The following is a 19,982-nucleotide window of genomic DNA, read 5'->3' on the forward strand; positions in this document are numbered from 1 at the left end:
ATGCTCGGTGCTCATGTAGCACCCTGAGGATTCGGCTGCTACAGGGGTATTGCACCTCAACCCAGAGGTGTGATATTCCACTCCCGGGTAAGGAAGGAGTGTGAAACTGAGCTCGGTAGGCTGCATGCACTACACACATCCCATTTCCGAGGAACAGGCCGACGGTACTCCCACTTAGAAATGTGCAGGTACGACCGAGTCTGTTCCTGGCTGGAGTGGGAGGGGGGTGGTACATCCCAAGTAGTGTAGGGGCAGATAGGGGGAGCAGCCTGGGTAAAGATAGGAGCTCATTGGGTGCTGGTCACCTGAGCTCACACATAGAGGGTGTATATAAGGTGGGCACCAACTAAGAACAGGGTCAGTTGCAGAGAGAAAGTCAGCGAGCGGAGGAGAAGAGAGACCCAGAGTGAGAGAGGAGAGAGAGAGACCCAGAGGGGAAAACAGAAGAAAAGGACTCCAAGAACCCAACTTAAATCCCCGGGTGAAGAGTCGGCACAGGGTACCGGAACCCAAGCTGGTGGGGGCAAAAACACTCCCCAGCCAGAGACCGGAGACCGTGGGCAGCGTTTGTCACGGTCACCCACCACATCCACCACGAAGGCATACCACGAGGAGGGTCAGGGAACCCAAGGCCAAGGGTCTCCCAACAGAAGGCCCGAGGGAGCTGGACCTGGGTGGATCAATAGTGGGGACGGCCAGAGAAAGGACAGAAGGAGAGCTCAGGGTCACGCTCCGGACTTATTTGGGGGTTGGCTGGATCCAGAACCTGGTGGACGCAGCACGGCTCGGGAGGTCACTCGAAGCTGGAGTGACCAGAACATCAGCAGTGAGTAAACATCCTAAACTGCATAACCCGACTCTGTCTCTGATTGCCGTCTACACTGCATCACCACAACCCCCATCCTCTGCACCTGATCCCCCTGAGGCTATACCCCACCCGTTGGGGGTTATATCACCAAAGCTGCACCTACACCATCAGCCTCAGCGGACCCTGCTGCAGCGGCGGCCACAGTGACCGCAACACAACGGGTGGCGTAGTCGACATTAAGAACTTAGTAACATCTGTAGGACTGCCACATACTACTCAGTTTGACACCCTGGGCACGGACCGGGTCACAGCCACTCGGAAGACTACAACTCCCATCTGATCCGGCTCCGGATATTCCCCCTAAAGAATATGGCCCAGGGGGCGCGTCACTCACAGTTAAAGAGGAGGCATTGCAGGCAGAGCAAGGAACTATGCATCCCAGCCTCTTCTCATCTCAAAGTGGATTGGATGATAATGAGGAGGAGGATGAGGAGGAGGAGAACATGGACAGTCTTCCTCTTGGGGAGGACAGGGAAGTCTCGGCTTTCTTGGAAGGCTTGATACCCCTCTTTCGGTCTGTGGGAAAGCTGTATGAGTTTTGCTTAATGACCTTCAGTGGCCTAAACCGTGGCTTTGCTTATGCACGTTATTTCTCTAAACCTATTGCAGATCAAGCCATTATCCAACTCTGTAGTGATTAAATTCAAGGAGTAAAGAAAGATCTTTGTCTGTGACTAAGCACCACCGAGAAGTGTGAGCTGATGTTGGAAGGGCTGCCACTGCTTATGCAACAAGCTGTATTAGAGGACTTCCTGGGAGAAATGAAAGCCAGAGTAGATACGGTTTCCCTCTATGCCAGTACTTTCACCGAGCTCAAGAATATGGCTGTGGTGAAATACAACTCTCACAGAGAAGCAGTGTCAGACTGAAGAACATTGGGCCCATCAGAGGATTTGATTGTGAGGGACCACCTTTCTCCCCCACTAAAGAGCCCCATAGCAGCTGCAAGGTTTGCGCTATGAACTCTTCTGAAGGAGAAGTCAGGACCCACCGAAGGATTCTCCGGTTCTCAGGTGGGCCCGTTCAACCCTGCCGAGAAGCAGCCCTGGCAAAGAAAAGTGTGTGGTAAGGTTCCTGGACACTCTATGGCTGCTTTTTTTGCTGTGGCCTAGCTCTAGTGAGATGTACCATCCCTGGCCACATTCACTTGTTCACGTGTCTGTGGTTAGGCGGTCTTTCCAACTAAGTGCCCTGGGGAGGGCACGGGTAATGTTCTGAGACCTGTGCTTGTGGGAGGCGGGGACAACACCGGGAGAAATAGTAGTGGCTGGGGACCGAGTATGGAGACCCAGCTGCCGCCATGAGTTTGTGAAAATCTTCTGCCTCCATGAGCCTAAAAGGCATTTTAAGTGCAAGCAGCTGTCCAGAAATGTGGCAGTTTAGTATTGCTGCGTTTGGGTGGGTGGGTGGCTGGCTGCATACTTGCGCTTGCATTCCAAGTAATAGAAAAATAAAGAGATGGGTGGCCTCATCATCATCACAACCTGCAAGATTTGCACTATAACTCTCCTGATGGAGAAGCCATGGCCCACCGTAAGAGTCTCCGGTTCTCTGGTGGGCCAGTCCAACCTTGCCAAGAAGCATCCCTGGCTAAGAAAAGTGTGTGGGAAGGTTCCCAGACACTCTATGGCTGCTTTTTTTTTAGTGTGGACTGGTTTGCATAAGATTGCAATCTATAAGATCCCTAACCTTTCTTCCCCGTACATCTCTTAACTAATCTTCCAATATATTCCCTTCCGTAATCTCCGGTCCTTCCAAGACATCCTTCTTTCCACACTTATTTGTTCCTCACCCAATCACCTCCAATACTTCTACCAAATATCCCCCATCCTCTGGAATTCTGTGCCTCAACACGTCCGATTAGCCACGACATTTGGATCCTTCAGACAAAACCTGAAAACCCATCTGTTCAAGACAGCATACAGCCTGCCATTGTCTCGCTGCCACCTCACCTCAACACCACTAATGCAACTCCACGACCTACTGTCTCCTTCCCTACCATCCTGTAGAATGTAAGGCTGCAAGTGCAGGGTCTATAAGACTTAAGATGCAATATGGCATCTTGGCAAAGCCCAGTTATGTTCTCCTTCTAACAATAACAAACATATCATGCTGGAGAAACTTGTGCCTACTGCCACTCAGTGTCTCCAGCTCCTTTGTGAGAAACTAATGTTTGCTCAGCCAGTCTACCAAATAAAATTCCTGAGGTATGGAAATTGTGGATGGCTTTGCCTCTGGTACTGGGTGCTAATACCAAACCGTGGCGTGCCATTCACTGGATATTCCTGGCTGGTTGGAGACAAGCTCATTCCCACAGAAAAGTACCAGCAAGCTAAGGAGTTGGTGCCCTCTATCATCATGAAGGCGTTTGCTCGTTGTCTAGTAGTTGTCTTTTATACTAAAGATCCTGCTCATTTTTATAGTTTTAAGTGAGCACGCAGAGACTGTGGGTTCTACAGCAGCGCACCCAGGCCGGGATGGTGGCGGAAAAATTGCTGTACCATCAGGTTGAGGATGCGAGCCATGCAAGGCACGTGTTTGAGGTTGCCCAGACGTAGGACCACCACTGTTATCACACACGGCCTTCCTTTGCTCCAGGTTCAATGAAGACAGCCATTGCTCAAACTCGGCCTGGAGAGCTGTCCACAACTCTTCAGCTGTATGACTGCGATCTCCAAGGCATAATTTAATTTAATTTAAACCGGGATGGTGGCGGAGAAATTGCTGTACCATCAGGTTGAGGATGCGAGCCATGCAAGGCACGTGTTTGAGGTTGCCCCGACGTAGGACCACCACTGTTATCACACACGGCCTTCCTTTGCTCCAGGTTCAATGAAGACAGCCATTGCTCAAACTCGGCCTGGAGAGCTGTCCACAACTCTTCAGCTGTATGACTGCGATCTCCAAGGCATAATTTAATTTAAACACTGCCTGATTGCGGTTAGACCTGGCTGCGCAGTACGGAGGTGGGGGGATTCTCTCTGCACTGTTGGAACTTGTGTCTCAGTAAGACAGCGGTTGAGGGTGCAGACAGAGGCCCTAGAAGATGTGGAGGATGCAGAAGCACTGGAGGAAGTGTTAGATACAGAGGTTTGTCCTGCAAGCCTTGGGATTCCAACAATTGCTGTGTAGGGATAACTTGGTGTCTAGTGGTTTAGTTCTCCAACCCTAGCCGTTTAGTAAGTTAGTTTTCCAACCCCTGTTGTCTTATTACTTTAGTTCTTCAACCCCTGTTTTCTATTAGTTTAGTTCTCCATGTTCTGGTGTGTATTTGTTTCATTCTCCAGCCTTAGCTGTTTAGTAGTTTAGTTCTCTAACCCCTGTTGTCTTATTAGTTTAGTTCTCCAACCCCTGTTTTCTATTAGTTTAGTTCCCCATGTTCTGGTGTGTATTTGTTTCATTCTCCAACCTTACCTGTTTAGTAGTTTAGTTCTCCAACCCCTGTTGTATATTAGTTTAGTTCTCCGTGTTCTGGTGTGTATTTATTTCTTTCTCCAACCCATCCATGCCCACCCCCAGGGGTTAATGTCTGGTGACGAGGGTTTGGATTCTTCTCTGACCCTACTTTGTCCGGGCCTGGATCAACTGAAAAAAATTTTGGGCATCGCTACACATGCTTTCCCCCTCTTGAGTCTGTGAAGCTTTTGATCAGACCTCTAATGCCCCAGAATAGAATGTGTGAACAGATCTGCAGACTCGCCCATCTGTGCTTCTTTACTGTCAGTTGGCCGGTTGGAGAGTTGTGACGTGGGTGAAAACAAGAGTAATTGGGGTGCCACCTCTGAGGACTGTACTGTGTGTGATGTTAATGTGGAGAAAGAGGAGCAGAGGCCACTTGACGCAGCTCTTGTCATCTACTTGAGCACATGTTCATCCTGCCCCTCATCTGCAAGGCGTACCGCTGTGCGACTGCCAAAGAAAGGGAGTACAGTCCAGTAACAGAAGTTTTCAAAATGCTGCACAATTGCTCACTGCAGCAACAGAAACCTACTTCTCATCTCTCATATCATACGTGTCTCACAACCCTAAACAGCTATTCAGTACTTTCAAGTCCATTCCCTGTCCACCAGCTCCCCTCCCTCTCCTCTCCTTTCCTTCTCAGCTGAAGACTTAGCCTCATTCTTCAAGCAGAAGATTGACAACATAGGGCAAAGCTTTTGCTTAAAGTCCCAACAGCCCCTTCTCATAACGATTCAACTCTCCTCCTCCAAAACCAGCTTCTCGGCCATCACAGAAGATCATCTTTATTCTCCAAATCACATCTCACTGCCTGTGAACTTGACCTAATACCATCCCACCTCATTCCAAACCGTACCACAGTCTTCATCCCAAGCCTAACATTCCTCTTCTACCTGTCAGTAACAACTGGCATCTTCCCCTCGTGAGTCACACATACATCGATCACACCCATCCTCCAAAACCCCTTCCTTGACCCATCAAATGTTTAGCTATCGCCCCATCTCACTTCTCCCCTATGCCTCCAAACTACTGGATCAACACGTCTATTTTGAACTGTCCTTAAACCTCTCCTCCTGCTCTCTCTTTGACCACTTACAATCAGGCTTCCAACCTCACCATCCCACTGAAACTGCTCTGACTAAAGTCACCAACAACCTACCAACTGCCAAATCCAAGCAAGACTACTCTGTCTTCCTCCTCCTAGACCTGTCATCTGCCTTCAACACAGTAGCCCATACTCTCTTACTACAGACTCTCATTTCTCGGCATCACAGACTTGGCCCTGTCTTGGATCTTTTCATACCTAACCGACAGAACAGTCAGTGTCTCCCACTCACACTCCACCTCCTTATCTCACCCCCTATGTGTCCCCTAAGGTTCAGTTGTAGGACCAAGGCTCTTCTCCATCTACACCTTCGGCCAGGGACAACTCATGGTCTCATGGCTTTCAGTATCACCTCTATGCTGATGACACACAGATCTACCTCTCTGGACCTGATATCACCTCCTTACTAACCAGAATCCCACAATGTGTGTCCTATATGCATCTTTCTTCTCTGCTACATTTGTAAAAATTAACATGGATACAACAGAATGCATCATCTTTCCACCAACTCATTCACCCCCCCCCCACTGACCTATCTATCAAAGTGAATGGCTGCCCAATCTCCCCAGTCCCGCAAGCTTGACTCTGATCTGTCCTTCAAACATCAGATCCAAGCCCTATCCACTTGCTGCTAACTCCAACGCCAAAGTATTTGGGGATCCACACATTCCTCAACCATGAATGTAGAAAAACACCAGTGCACGCCCTCATCATCTCCTGCCTCGACTATTGCAAGCTCCTGCTCTGTGGCCTCCCTTCTGCCACTCTCGCATCCCTCCAATCTATCCTAAACTGTGCTGGCCGATTAATCCATCTGTCAACACGCTATTCCCAGGCTTCTCCCGTGTGTATATCCCTGTGCTGGCTCCCTGTTTCCCAGAGACTCCAGTTGAAAAGCCTAACTTTGGCATACCAAGCCATCAAAAATCTAGTCTCCCTGTTTTAGCTACCTGCACTCAACTACTTCTCTACTTCCCTCTTATCTCTTCTTGTCACGATCGCATACAAGATTTGTCCTGTGCACCTCCGTTACTGTGTATTGCTGTACCTCAACACATCAGACTCTCGCCTACCGTGCAAACCTTGAAAAGAAAGCTGAAGACCCACTTCTTGTGACAAGCGTACAATCTGCAGTAAGCCTCGCTCCAGCATACCGCTCCACGACTAGCTATACCCTGACCAACTGTATCCTCACCCATCCCTTGTTGATTGTTTGTGCGCCCTGCCGGGCAGGGTCCTCTCTCCTCTTGCACCAGTCGGTGACTCCTTTTGCCATGTAATGAGCCACGGAATAAATGTCACTGTAATAATAATAATAATTATAGTAACATAGTAACATAGTTTTTAAGGTTGAAGGAAGACTAAGTCCATCTAGTTCAACCCATAGCCTAACATGTTGATCCAGAGGAGGGCAAAAAAAACCCTTGTGGCAAACACTAAGCTCCACATTGGGGAAAAAAATTCCTTCCCGACTCCATACGACAATCAGACTAGTTCCCTGGATCAACGCCCTATCAAGGAATCTAGTATATATAACCTGTAATATTATACTTTTCAAGAAAGGCATCCATGCCCTTCTTAAATTTAAATAGTGAATCACTCATTACAACATCATGCGGCAGAGAGTTCCATAGTCTCACTGCTCTTACAGTAAAGAACCCCGTCTGTGATTATGATTAAACCTTCTTTCCTCCAGTAGAAGATGCCCCCTTGTCCCCGTCTCTGGCCTCAGAGTAAAAAGATCAGTAGACAGGTCTTTGCACTGTCCCCTCATATACTTGTACAGAGTAATAAGATCACCCCTAAGCCTTCGTTTTTCCACAGTAAATAACCCCAAGTGTAATAACCTGTCTTGGCATTGCAGACTTGTACTCTAGGTCAATTGATGGCACTTTCCAGGTGTCTACCCCCAATTTGATGTGTTTTGGCAGCTTTTGGGCCAGCTGTGTATGCGTTTTTTTTGGTCCCCCCATTGAATCCCATGGCATTTGATAACGTTCGCCGAATAAATCGGCGAATATCGCAAATTCGGCGATCGTAATCCAAATCGAATATTGAAAAATTCGCTCATCTCTATCTAGGATTAACTACCATGCCAGACAATCTTTTCAGAGCCCATTGCAGCAAGGCCAAACCTTTTGCCATATAAGAGTATCAGTCCAATTGCATCCAGCCCATCCCTGTATGGAAAACCAGTGTTGCAGCTAAATGCTGGAGAAGCTGTGATTCCTTAATCTGTGATCCAGTAAACCATTTGAACTGTTTATGCCAAGGTCTAGTCTGCCTTCTTCCTACCTACCTCTAAATCCTCAAGATGTACCTCGTGAACAGGTCTGGAGTGCCAGGAACCAGGTAGGAGCACCGTGACTTGCACAACACCGCAGAAGAGTCATACCACCGCTCGGCATCTACGTCTGGGCCTCATAGTGCCTCCTGGCCCCACTACTCGGGTACATTACACGTGACTAACTGGTTTAAGGATATGCAAATTGAAAATTTTAAATTTGCTAATTTTTCAAACTTTTTGCCAAAATTCCGATATTTTCCCAAATATACACAAAACATTCCAACCTAAATTTACCATTAACATAAAGTACATTGTGTCACGAAAACACAATCTCAGAATCACTGAAATATGTTGAAGTATTCCAGAGTTATTACCATATGAAAGAATACTGGTCAGATTTAAAAATTGATATGTAAATGAAATGCAATAGCGCTGCTGCCTTAAGGAATGTGCTAATGAGTTAGCAAAAGAGCTGCAATCCTAAAGCACTATGCGCCCCAGTGCTAAGAAACAAAATGCTAATAAAGAATGCAAGGATGCGCTGCAATGCTATATATGAGTAGATTTAATAATTGGTCCTGGTCATTAAGGTCAAAATTGGCTCTGTCACTAACTGTTTGCAGTGCATGAATAATAAAAAATAGTCAGTTATTAAGGCGCTGTTACTGCAGTATATCTCTGATGACCGAACCTCTCTATACATTGCTTGAATCTTTGTATTAGTAGTCACAGATTGAGACTAGCAGACCCATTTTCAATGTGCTGAGCACTAAAGTAGTACATCACAATCACATTAGAATTTTCTCCTATCCCTACACTGACTCTCATAAAATGGCACTCCTTGGTCTCATCTTTTATATTTCCTGTAATAACCCTCCTGATTGCTTGTGCTAGCTCATGTGATCTGATGGCGGACATTAGCCTGCCTGGCCACGCCTGACACCATTATTCCACTTTCCGAGTCTTTCTCATTGTGTAAAATAGTGCTCGGCATTTTTTGGGGGCCAATACTTTCAAATTGAATCACAGAGTGTTCCAATATGTGGGGACATGAAAATTTCAGAAAATCAATATGCTCATATTCGGTTATCAACCATTGTAAAAATAATAACAGCCCCGTGGGTTTGACTTTTTTAAAATCCTTTATATAAAAAAAACAGTATGTACTTTAAAAGAAAAGCATCGTGTGTGCAATTTTTATCCAATGTATCACTGTAAAGATGTGGTTTATCACAGGCCAGTCTCTACAAAAGCAAAAATGCCTTTAATCCTTTTAAGCAATCTAGAGATAAGTGTAGATAATTAAGTATAGTTGATTTCTAATCAAACTTTACAAAAAAGCTATATTTGCCGAAATGCCTTTTCTTAATTAGCTTCTGCAGCTAGCCAACATTTTTCTTGACCGTAAAGGGCCATCAAAGAAAAACATAAACATAAAAAAACATGAAAAAACCCTTATACTCACCTCATCTTTCACCTCTCCAGCTATCCCCTACTCGCCATTACTTGTCCTATTGTCATCACATCTTATGATTCCTGCTGTGAACACTGAAATCCTTGGGATATTTCTGCACATGTGTGCACTCTTTGTTAAGTCATGACATTTCACAATTTTAATGCTCAGATGATGCGACGAGGAACAGACAAGTGAAGGTGAGGAGTGGAGGGGCAAAGAGGTGACTGGTATGGTGATTAGAAGGATTTTTTTTATTTTTTACATATTACATTTAATACTCTCTGGGGTCTGAAAAGACCTCAGAGCATAATAAACGGCATTAAAATTGTGGAGAATTACCTTTCTGCTAATTGAATTTCCTGGGAAAATCTGGCAAATAGGTAAATTAGAATTTTGCTTCATTCTCTTATCTGTAATTCTGACTCCCTGCAGAACTCTGGACCAATATGTCACGCCAGGTGTGGGAAAGACTTAGTGCAACACAGAGGGAAAAGGGAAAGGGAGCCCAGACACTAGGGAAAGGGGAAAGTTGAGACCTCCTAGTCTGATCTGGCGTCACCCTGTCTCAACTAGCATCCCTGTATTGCCTCTTCAGCAATCGCCGCACGCGTACCTCGCCCTACTCTTCCTGGCGTATGGCTACGGCTAGGGATGGGAGGAGATGAGAACTAGTCAACCTCTGATAAACTCTATAGACAAAAAGGGTGGACAAAACAGGGGAAAGCTTCACAAGTAGAAATGAGTATAACCGGCGACCCCCTCTCAGACACACCAGGTATATATACACCCAAGCCAGAGAACTAATTAGCAAGAGAGAGGTAGCTGCTTGGTCCTAAAGACAGCCTCTTATCTAAGGAGCTGTCTGCAATGCCAAATGTAGAGATCTCCTGCAACCCACTGCAGGGCAACTGTCTGTCACCCCTGACACACCCGTGACACAATAGCATCCTTCATTGAAGTTTAAAGGGGTTATGATTAGTGATGAGCAAGCACTAAAATGCTCGGGTACTCGTTGCTCGGGTCAAGCAAATTGGAATGCTCGAGTGCTCGGTCTGAGCAACGAGCCCAATGTAAGTCTATGGGAAACTTGAGCATTTTTCAGGCGGCCCCCCACGGCGGTCTACAGAGGGACTAAAAATTGCCCAAAATAATGGGAACAGTGCTCAAATGTCATGGGAACAGCATGGGGAACATCCCTGGAAGCATCTCTGACTCCCAGGTCACTGCTGTCAACAATGTTGTCAGAAGTATTACGCCACTTTTACGGACTCACAATAAAACATACAAAAACGAAACCAAAATGGATTTTCCTGGGAAAAATGTTAAGGAACATCCTTTCCAGGGTAATGATTTGTATATGAGGCAAAATAAATATACAAAAACAAAAATGCTCCTCCACACATTGGGCTATGTTCACACGTAGCGTTTTTGATGCGTTTTTGCACTTTTGCATTGCTTTCAAACGTGAAAAATGCATTGACCAGGAAATGTAATTTTAACATTTTACTGCCTTATCTGGCCATGTGCTGTGTGAGACCTGATCAGACACATGCATACAGTGCTGAAAAGACATGGGAACAGCATGGGGAAGACCCCTGGAACCATCTCTGACTCCCATGTCATTACCTAAAACTGTGGTCATCTCATCGGACATGATCCTATATTACTGCGGAAATAATACAGATATTTTTGGCAACGTGACACATTTTAAACTCCATTTAAAATTGGCAAGGTGTGTGTCAAGGGACAGGGAAGCGAACGTTATGGTGATGGTGATAGTGCACGCAGAGGCCGTGGGCAAGAAGAAACTGTGCCTGCTGAAGGAGCACAACAAACATCCACGTCATGTCGAACTACCTTCGTGTCCCAATTTCTAGGGGGCCTCGTAACACCACTCTTGAAGCCACACCAGTGTGAAAAGGTTGCTGGTTGGATAGCAGATAAAGCTTCCAGTCAGTTAGCCACCACCACCACCCTGTGTTCCACATGGTCCAGTCTAAGTAGATGTGAGTCTGGACCACATTATTATTATTATTAATTTATTGCAATTAATTTACATGTGAAAAAGGGGTATATATCGCAAAAACAATTACAATTATCGTGGACAAAAAGGTAGAGAGTTCCAGAGAAAAGGGGATGCACGGGAGAAATCTTGTATGCGATTGTGGGAAGAGGAGATAAGAGGGGAGTAGAGAAGGAGATATTGTGAGGATCGGAGGTTGCGTGCAGGTAAGTACCAGGAGACTAGTTCACAGATGTATGGAGGAGACAGGTTGTGTATGGCTTTGCATGCCAAGATTAGGGTTGTGAACTGGAGTCTCTGGGCAATGAGGAGCTAGTGAAGGGATTGACACAGAGGAGAGGCCAGGGAATAGCGAGGGGACAGATGGATTAGTTGGGCAACAGAATTTAGGATAGATTGGAGGAATGTGAGAGTGTTAGAAGGGAGGCCACAGAGCAGGAGGATGCAGTCGTTGAGATGGGTGATGATGAGGGCGTGCACTAGTGTTTTTGTAGATTCGTGGTTGAGGAATGAGGGGATCCAGGAGATTTTTTTTTACTCGGAGTCGGCATCTTCCTCACCCTGATCCTCCTTCCTCCCACCATTCTGATTGCCCTGATACAACTGATTCCACACTTGGGCACTCCGAAAAGCTGTTTTGTTCATCTTTCCATTCATAGATTCTGGCCTCTCGCTCGGTCCGCTCAGAAGTGGAAAGAGCTTGGATATGTAGCTTGAAGGAGAGATTAGAGTCCAGGGTTACCCCAAGAGCTGTTCACTTTTCCATCAATAGATTCAGGCCTCACAACTGGCCAGCTTCGAGCAGGGCAAGAGAAGATCGCATGTAGCGATTTGAACAGCCATGGCCACCTGAAGGTGACGGTGGGGAAGTGCAATTACTGTCGCAAGAGGTGGATAATGATGGGACACAATGGATAGAAAGTCAGGAAGAGGACCAAAGTACGGAAGTGGAAGACGAAGAGGTCTACGATGAAGTCACTGACCCAACCTGGCAAGGAGACATGCAGAGCGAGGACAGCAGCATACAGAGGCAGGGAGGTGTAGCGCCACAACAGGAAGGAACAAGCAGTGTGGTGGCCACAGACACAAGGCGGGGAAAGGCTCCTCGGAACACCAACACGATGGAAGTTGCCAGTACAACTGCTAGGTCTTCCTGAGTATGGTTCTTTTTTAAAGACTATTCTGATATAGCCAAAAAGGCCATTTGCAACATTTGCCAGGCCAGCATCAGCAAGAGCACCAAAACTACCAGCCTGTCCTCCACCAGCATGCTCAGGCACGACAGCAAAGCACCTGACTAGCTGGGCTGAACACCAAGGTCTATAAACAGTGTCTGCGGGTGACATCACTGCCTCTTCCGCTGTTGTGCGTGCACGCCAATCCCCTGTCCATGGCACATGCCAAGATGCCTCCCGCCCTGCACCTGTCTTTGCAGACCTGCAGCCATCACCGTCCACATCCTTGTCCCTTCGCAACATTCAGTTGTCCCTACCACAGTCCTTGGAATGCAAGCGCAAATATGCAGCCAACCACCCACCCACAGGCCGCAATACTAAACTGCCACTTTTCTGGACTGCTTGCTTGCACTTGAAATGTTGCCTTTTAGGCTCGTGGAGATGAAAGCTTTCCACAACCTCATGGCGGCGGCCAGGTGTCCATACTCGGTCCACAGCCACCACTATTTTTTCCGGTATTGTCTCCGCCTTCCCCAAGCGTAGGTCCCAGAACATTACTTGTGCCCTCCCCAGTGCACTTAAGTGGGAAAGACCACCTAATCACAAACACATAGTAACATAGTAACATAGTTTTTAAGGTTAAAGGAAGACTAAGTCCATCTAGTTCAACCCATAGCCTAACATGGACAAGAGAATGTGGCCAGGGATGATTCATCTCACTGACGCATTCCACTGGGTTAATATTATGGAAGCCGGGACCCAGAGGGACCCTGGGATGGAACACGTCCTCCCGATACAGAGGATTGTGGGTCCTGGGTCAATCAGGGTTGCCCCTACATTCTACAGCTCCTGCACCACCTCCTTCTCCTCCTCTTCAGCCTCCATCTCCATCACTTGATTCATTTTTTCAGGACATATTCCAGATTATTTACTTAAACTTCATGTGTGCCAATAACAATAAGCAGGACTGTATGCTTAGGCGACAAACCGCACACCGTTGCAGAGTTGTTGAAAGCTGTATCAGAAAATCTGGTGGTGGCTCTGAGCTCAACTTAGTGGTTCTGCAGTTTCAAAATCTACACGGATCTGCCAGAGCGGCTTGTGAAAGTACGCCGCGTGTGTGCCCATTTCAGAAAGTCAGCTACAGCTTCCGCCGCCCTGGCAGGGCTTCAGCAGCGTTTGCAGCTTCCAGCTCACTGACTGGTGTGTGATGTGGCTACGCGTTGGAAATCAACGTTGCAGATGCTTGAAATGATTTTGAGCAGCAGAGAGCAATTTTTCAGTACCAGCTTCAACATGTCCGTTGGCATTCAGGTCAGCCTCTGTACATAAGAGCTGATGAGTGGGCATGGATGTCTGACATCTGTGCCGTCCTCCAAAACTTTGAGGACTCCACCAAGATGGTGAGCGATGATAACACTATAATTAGCATCACCATTCCGTTTCCCTGTCTACTGAAACGCTCTCTGCTCACAATTAAAGAGGAGGCATTGCAGGCGGAGTAAGGACTATACAGGGTGATACTACCCAGCCCAGCCTCATCTCATCTCAACGTGGATTGGGTGATGATGAGGCAGAGAAGGAAGAGAACATTGACAGTCATACTCTTGGTGAGAACAGGGAAGTCTTGGCAGTTGGCAGTCTGGCACACAAGGCTGACTTTATGTTCCCCTGCCTTTACCATGACCATCACGTTGTACACATTTTGGGCATTACCGAAAACTCGCACGGCAGAAAAGAATTCTTGGAGACAGAGGTGTGAGGTTCTGATTAAGGAGGATGTTAGTCTTAGATCAGTTGCAGAACGGAGGGCACGGGAGGGGTGATGCACAGAAATAAGGGATGAGATATAGGGCAGTGCAGAACTGTGAAGAGCTTGGTGGGTGAGAGAGATGAGTTTGTATTGCATTCTCTCGTGAATGGGTAACCTAACCCATGCCATGACAGGCACAGGGTAGAGGCATCGGTGAAGCAGCTTGATAGAAATATGACTCTGGCTGCTGCATTCAGAAGGGATTGGAGAGGAGACAGTTTGTTTATAGGGAGACAGATTAGAAGAGAGTTGCAGTAGTGAATAAGAGCGACAGTAAGAGTTTTTGCAGTATCAAAGGTGAGAAAAGGTCGAATTGTGGAGATGTTTATAAGGTGCAGGTGACATGAGCAAGTGAGTGATTTTTAACGTTGAATAAAGGAAAGTTATGGGTCAAATATGACTCCACAATAGCAGGCGTGCCGAGTGAGAGGTCGGTGGCACCACCTAAAGGAAGTTGCAAAGTCAGGTATAAGTAGGTTAGTAAAGGGAGGAAATCGAAGGAGTTCATTTTTGGAGATAATAAGTTCAGGCTCTTGTTGAAGAATTATAACAAAAAAAAATTCCCATCTGACAACACTGGCAGCAGAGGTCACAGTCAGACAGTTCATTGGACAACCAAGGAGTACAAGCAAGAGAGACACAAACGAGATGCGGCAGAGGCAGGAGAACGCTGTCAAAGATCTGGGACAGTTTTCTCAGACCCTCCCAGCGCCTAGGCCTTGCTACACAAGGTACTCTGACAAGAAGGGAAAAGTTTTGGAAGATGCAAGCTGGACACGTGGCATGAACTGTCTTCTTACGCCTTGGACGTTCTGGCCACTAGCATTTTGTCAGAGATGGTTTTTAGTGCCCCAGGGGGCATTAAAACTGATAAAACTGATAGGTGCATCTGCCTGTCAGCTGAAAATGCTGACAGGCTGACTCTTATAAAAATGAACAATGGCTGGATTGGGTCAGACTACTCTCAACACCACCAGATGATAGCATCAAACAAACTCAAATCCAGTGGTTATTCTTTTGGGGGTCTTTTCCCATGCACCCCTTCACACCCAGACATGGGTATACTCTTCAGGAATTGTTCTAATTAATGTCGTCCTCATCCTCCATCACCATATCACCAGGGAGACTGTGATGTAACACCCACATAATTTTTTTAAGGGTGTTTCTGATTAGAGAAGAGCAAATATTTCAATATTCGTTTCGGATTACAATCGCCGTTTTTGCAATATTCGCCAATGTAATTGTCGAATATTCGCCAAATATTGCCGAAAGCCATTGGATGCAATTGCTACCAAAACCAAATATATACAAAACACCTTCAAACAGGACCAAAAGCTGCCAAAACACATCAATTTAGGGGCAGTCACCAGGAAAGTGCCATCAATTGACCCAGAGTACAAGTAGTATAATCATTATTATTTATTATTGTAGTGCCATTTATTCCATTGCGCTTTACATGTGAAAAGAGGTCACTGACTGATTTAAGAGCAGGGAGAACCCTGCCCGTGAGGGCGCACAAACAGTCTATAAAGGATGGATGAGAACCTGGGGGAAAGCCACGCAAAGACGGGGAGAGCATACAAACTCCTTGCAGTTGTTGTCCTCGGTGGAATTTGATCCCAAGACCCCAGCACTGCAAGGCTGCAGTGCTAACCACTCAGCCACCGTGCTGCCTTCATACAGACTTTTCTAAAGCCAGGGCTGCTTCTCGGAAGGGTTGGACAGGCCCACCAGAGAATCCTCGGGTGGGCCCTGGCTTCTCCATCAGGAGAGTTCATGATAGCGCAAACTTTGCAGCTGCTATGGGGCTCTTGAGCGGGGGAGAAAGGTGAGCCCTCACAATCAAATCCTCGGGTAAGCCCAATGTTTTTCAGTCTGACACTGCTTCTCGGTGAGAGTTGTATTTCACCACAGCCATATTCTTTAACTCGGTAAAAGGACTGGCATAGAAGGAAACCATATCTACTCCGGCTGTCATTTCTCCTCGACCAGGTTTCGCCCACTGTAACACATGACCATGCCTGGCTGTATGTTCAGCGGTGAGAGCCACAGATCAGGCTGCTGTATTACATCTTTCAACAACTCTGCAGTGGTGGGCGGTTTGTCCCCTAAGCATTAAGCATATTATCTTCAGCACAGCCTGTTGCCGCTTGGACAAGGCAGTGCTGCAGTGCTTCCAGCTTGTGACTGATGTGGTCATTTCAGAGATGGAGGCCAAACAGGAGGAGGAGGAGGTGCAGGAGTTGAACAATGTGATTACATAGAGGTTACATTGGCAAGTTTGGTTTTTATACTAAAAAGATCCTACTATGTTTTTTTTTTTTTTTTTTTTTACGTCTCTTCAAATATGTATTGGAGTTCGTCCTAATTTTTGGCAGTCCTTGATATTGCTGCATATGCAATAACAGTATAGGAGACACACTCCTTAATAATGGGAAGGACAATTCAAATAGATTCTATATTCTAGAACATTAACTGTCTTATCTGAAATTCTTTTACCGGTGAGGCAGTATTGATAGCGTATTACATCGATGCAGCCAGGTATTATTGCCTTATACTGCAAGCTGCTGGTGGTGCCCAAAAAATTGTAAAATCTATTCTATTCCCTAGTGATAACGCTGTTAGATGCATTTTCAATAGGGACAGGTGCTGCTAGGTGTAGGTATCATCACCAGCTACAGATGAGTGTTCATTCTGGTCGCATAAATGTCTTCCACAGTCCATAACTTTATATTTTTTTATTTCTTTGCAATTATATACTATATTGTCATTACCCTGGAAAGAATGTTTATTAACATTTTTTTCCATTTTAGCTTGTTTTTTGTATGTTTTTTTTGGTCAGTCCATAAAAGTGGCATAATACTCTGACAACATTGTTCACAGATATGCTATTTGTCATCGGCCAACTGTGAATAGGCTTGAAACCACAACAGCAACACCTTAAATGGAGTGTAATATTTGACACGCTCACAGTAATTGCTAGATTATTAGGGCAGTCATATAGGATAACGTCTGATGGCCACGGTTTCAGGCAGTCACCTAATAATATGGTATTTGTCAGCAACCAAGTGTCAACTGGTTCAACAAATCACAGGTGGCTGACTTTAAATGGAGTGGAATATTTGGCACGCTCCACAAATTTTTTGTATTATTACGGCAGTCATATGGATCACGTGCGTCTGATCATTGAAAAAAGTTCATCTGCTTCCACAATACGGTAATATGAATAAAACTAAAAAAATCAGTCTGTATTCTGCAAACAAGCAAATGGTGCGGTAAAATGGTGTACACTGACAAACTGCTGCAATCTATAAATGGAGGACAATATTTTCCACATTCACTAAAAATGGTTGGATTTGAACCTCAGTTATATGTGATACATCTGACAGAGAACCATGGTTTTAAATAGCAGGTCTGAAGTTTACTAATACTATTCTTCACAGCAACCTACTGTGAATAGCTTAACCAACACACTGCAACAAAATGGAAATGGAAGCTAGAAATGACTGATTTTGAAACGCAGTTGTATCTGTTATGTCTGACAGAACCACGGTTTTAAATAGCGGGTCTGTAGTTTACTAATACTGTGCTTTACAGAAACCTAGTGTGAATAGCTTGGCCGACACAATGCAATGAAATGGAAGACAGAAATGGCTGATTTTGGAACTCTGTTATATGTGATACGTCTGACAGAGAACCACGGTTTTAAATAGCAAGCCTGTAGTTTACTAATACCATTCTTCACAGAGACCTAGTGTGAATAGCTTGACCGAAACACTGCAACAAAATGGAAAAGGAGGCCAATATTTTCCACGTTCAGTTCAATTTTCTGGATTCTTATCGCTGTAATATGGAAAAGATCTGGCTGTATTCTGGAGCAGAAAAATGGTTTATTCTGGATTGCTTTTTAAACAAATAACCAGGCTTAAGATAAAAAAATTTTCCTGGCCCCTGATACCTGGGGTAATGTCTACAAATATTTGTTACATCAGGATCAGTCAGAAGTTGAACATGCAATGGACCCTCTTGTGCTGTATCATGTACTGCAGTCTGTCACATCCCCTGGCTGCCTCGGTTTTAAAGCAAATAACCAGGATTAAGAAAGAAAAAACATTTCCCTGGCCCCTGATATCTGGGGCTATGTCTACAAATATCTGTAAGAACAGCAGCATCAGGAACGTTCAATGGCACCTCTTGCACTATATGCACTGTAGACTGCCACATACACTGCCTGCTCAACTCCTGCTATCGCCACTGAATATATGCAGCTGGATTAGTCCTCAGAAGGACTGTTAGTTCAGATGGATATACAGTACAGACCAAAAGTTTGTACACACCTTCTCATTTAAAGATTTTTCTGTATTTTCATGATTATGAAAATTGTACATTCACACTGAAGGCATCAAAACTATGAATTAACACATGTGGAATTATATACTTAACAAAAAAGTGTGAAACAAATGAAAATATGTCTTATATTCTAGGTTCTTCAAAGTAGCCACCTTTTGCTTTGATAACTGCTTTGCACACTCTTGGCATTCACTTGATGAGCTTCAAGAGGTAGTCACCGGAAATCTTGAAGGAGTTCCCAGAGATGCTTAGCACTTGTTGGCCCTTTTGCCTTCACTCTGCGGTCCAGCTCACCCCAAACCATCTCGATTATGTTCAGGTCTGGTGACTGTGGAGGCCAGGTCATCTGGCGTAGCACCCTATCACTCTCCTTCTTGATCAAATAGCCCTTACACAGCCTGGAGGTGTGTTTGGGGTCATTGTCCTGTTGAAAAATAAATGATGGTCCAACTAAACGCAAACCGGATGGAATAGCATGCCGCTGCAAGATGCTGTGGTAGCCATGCTGGTTCAGTATGCCTTCAATTTTGAATAAATCCCCAACAGTGTCACCAGCAAAGCACCCCCACACCATCACACCTCCTCCTCCATGCTTCACGGTGGGAACCAGGCATGTAGAGTCCATCCGTTCACCTTTTCTGCGTCGCACAAAGACATGGTGGTTAGAACCAAAGATCTCAAATTTGGACTCATCAGACCAAAGCACAGATTTCCACTGGTCTAATGTCCATTCCTTGTGTTCTTTAGCCCAAAAAAGTCTCTTCTGCTTGTTGCCTGTCATTAGCAGTGGTTTCCTAGCAGCTATTTCACCATGAAGGCCTGCTGCACAAAATCTCCTCTTAACAGTTGTTGTAGAGATGTGTCTGCTGCTAGAACTCTGTGTGGCATTGAACTGGTCTCAAATCTGAGCTGCTGTTAACCTGCGATTTCTGAGGCTGGTGACTCGGATAAACTTATCCTCAGAAGCAGAGGTGACTCTTGGTCTTCCTTTCCTGGGGCGGTCCTCATGTGAGCCAGTTTCTTTGTAGCGCTTGATGGTTTTTGCAACTGCACTTGAGGACACTTTCAAAGTTTGCCCAATTTTTTGGACTGACTGACCTTCATTTCTTAAAGTAATGATGGCCACTCGTTTTTCTTTACTTAGCTGCTTTTTTCTTGCCATAATACAAATTCTAACAGTCTATTCAGTAGGACTATCAGCTGTGTATCCACCTGACTTCTGCACAACACAACTGATGGTCCCAGCCCCATTTATAAGGCAAGAAATCCCACTTATTAAACCTGACAGGGTACACCTGTGAAGTGAAAACCATTTCCGGTGACTACTTCTTGAAGCTCATCAAGAGAATGCAAAGAGTGTGCAAAGCAGTCATCAAAGCAAAAGGTGGCTACTTTGAAGAACCTAGAATATAAGACATATTTTCAGTTGTTTCACACTTTTTTGTT

The sequence above is a fragment of the Phyllobates terribilis genome, unplaced genomic scaffold, assembly GCF_046119375.1.
Source record: "Phyllobates terribilis strain yellow unplaced genomic scaffold, ASM4611937v1 Scaffold_3__8_contigs__length_932513732, whole genome shotgun sequence".
Lineage (NCBI taxonomy): Eukaryota > Metazoa > Chordata > Amphibia > Anura > Dendrobatidae > Phyllobates > Phyllobates terribilis.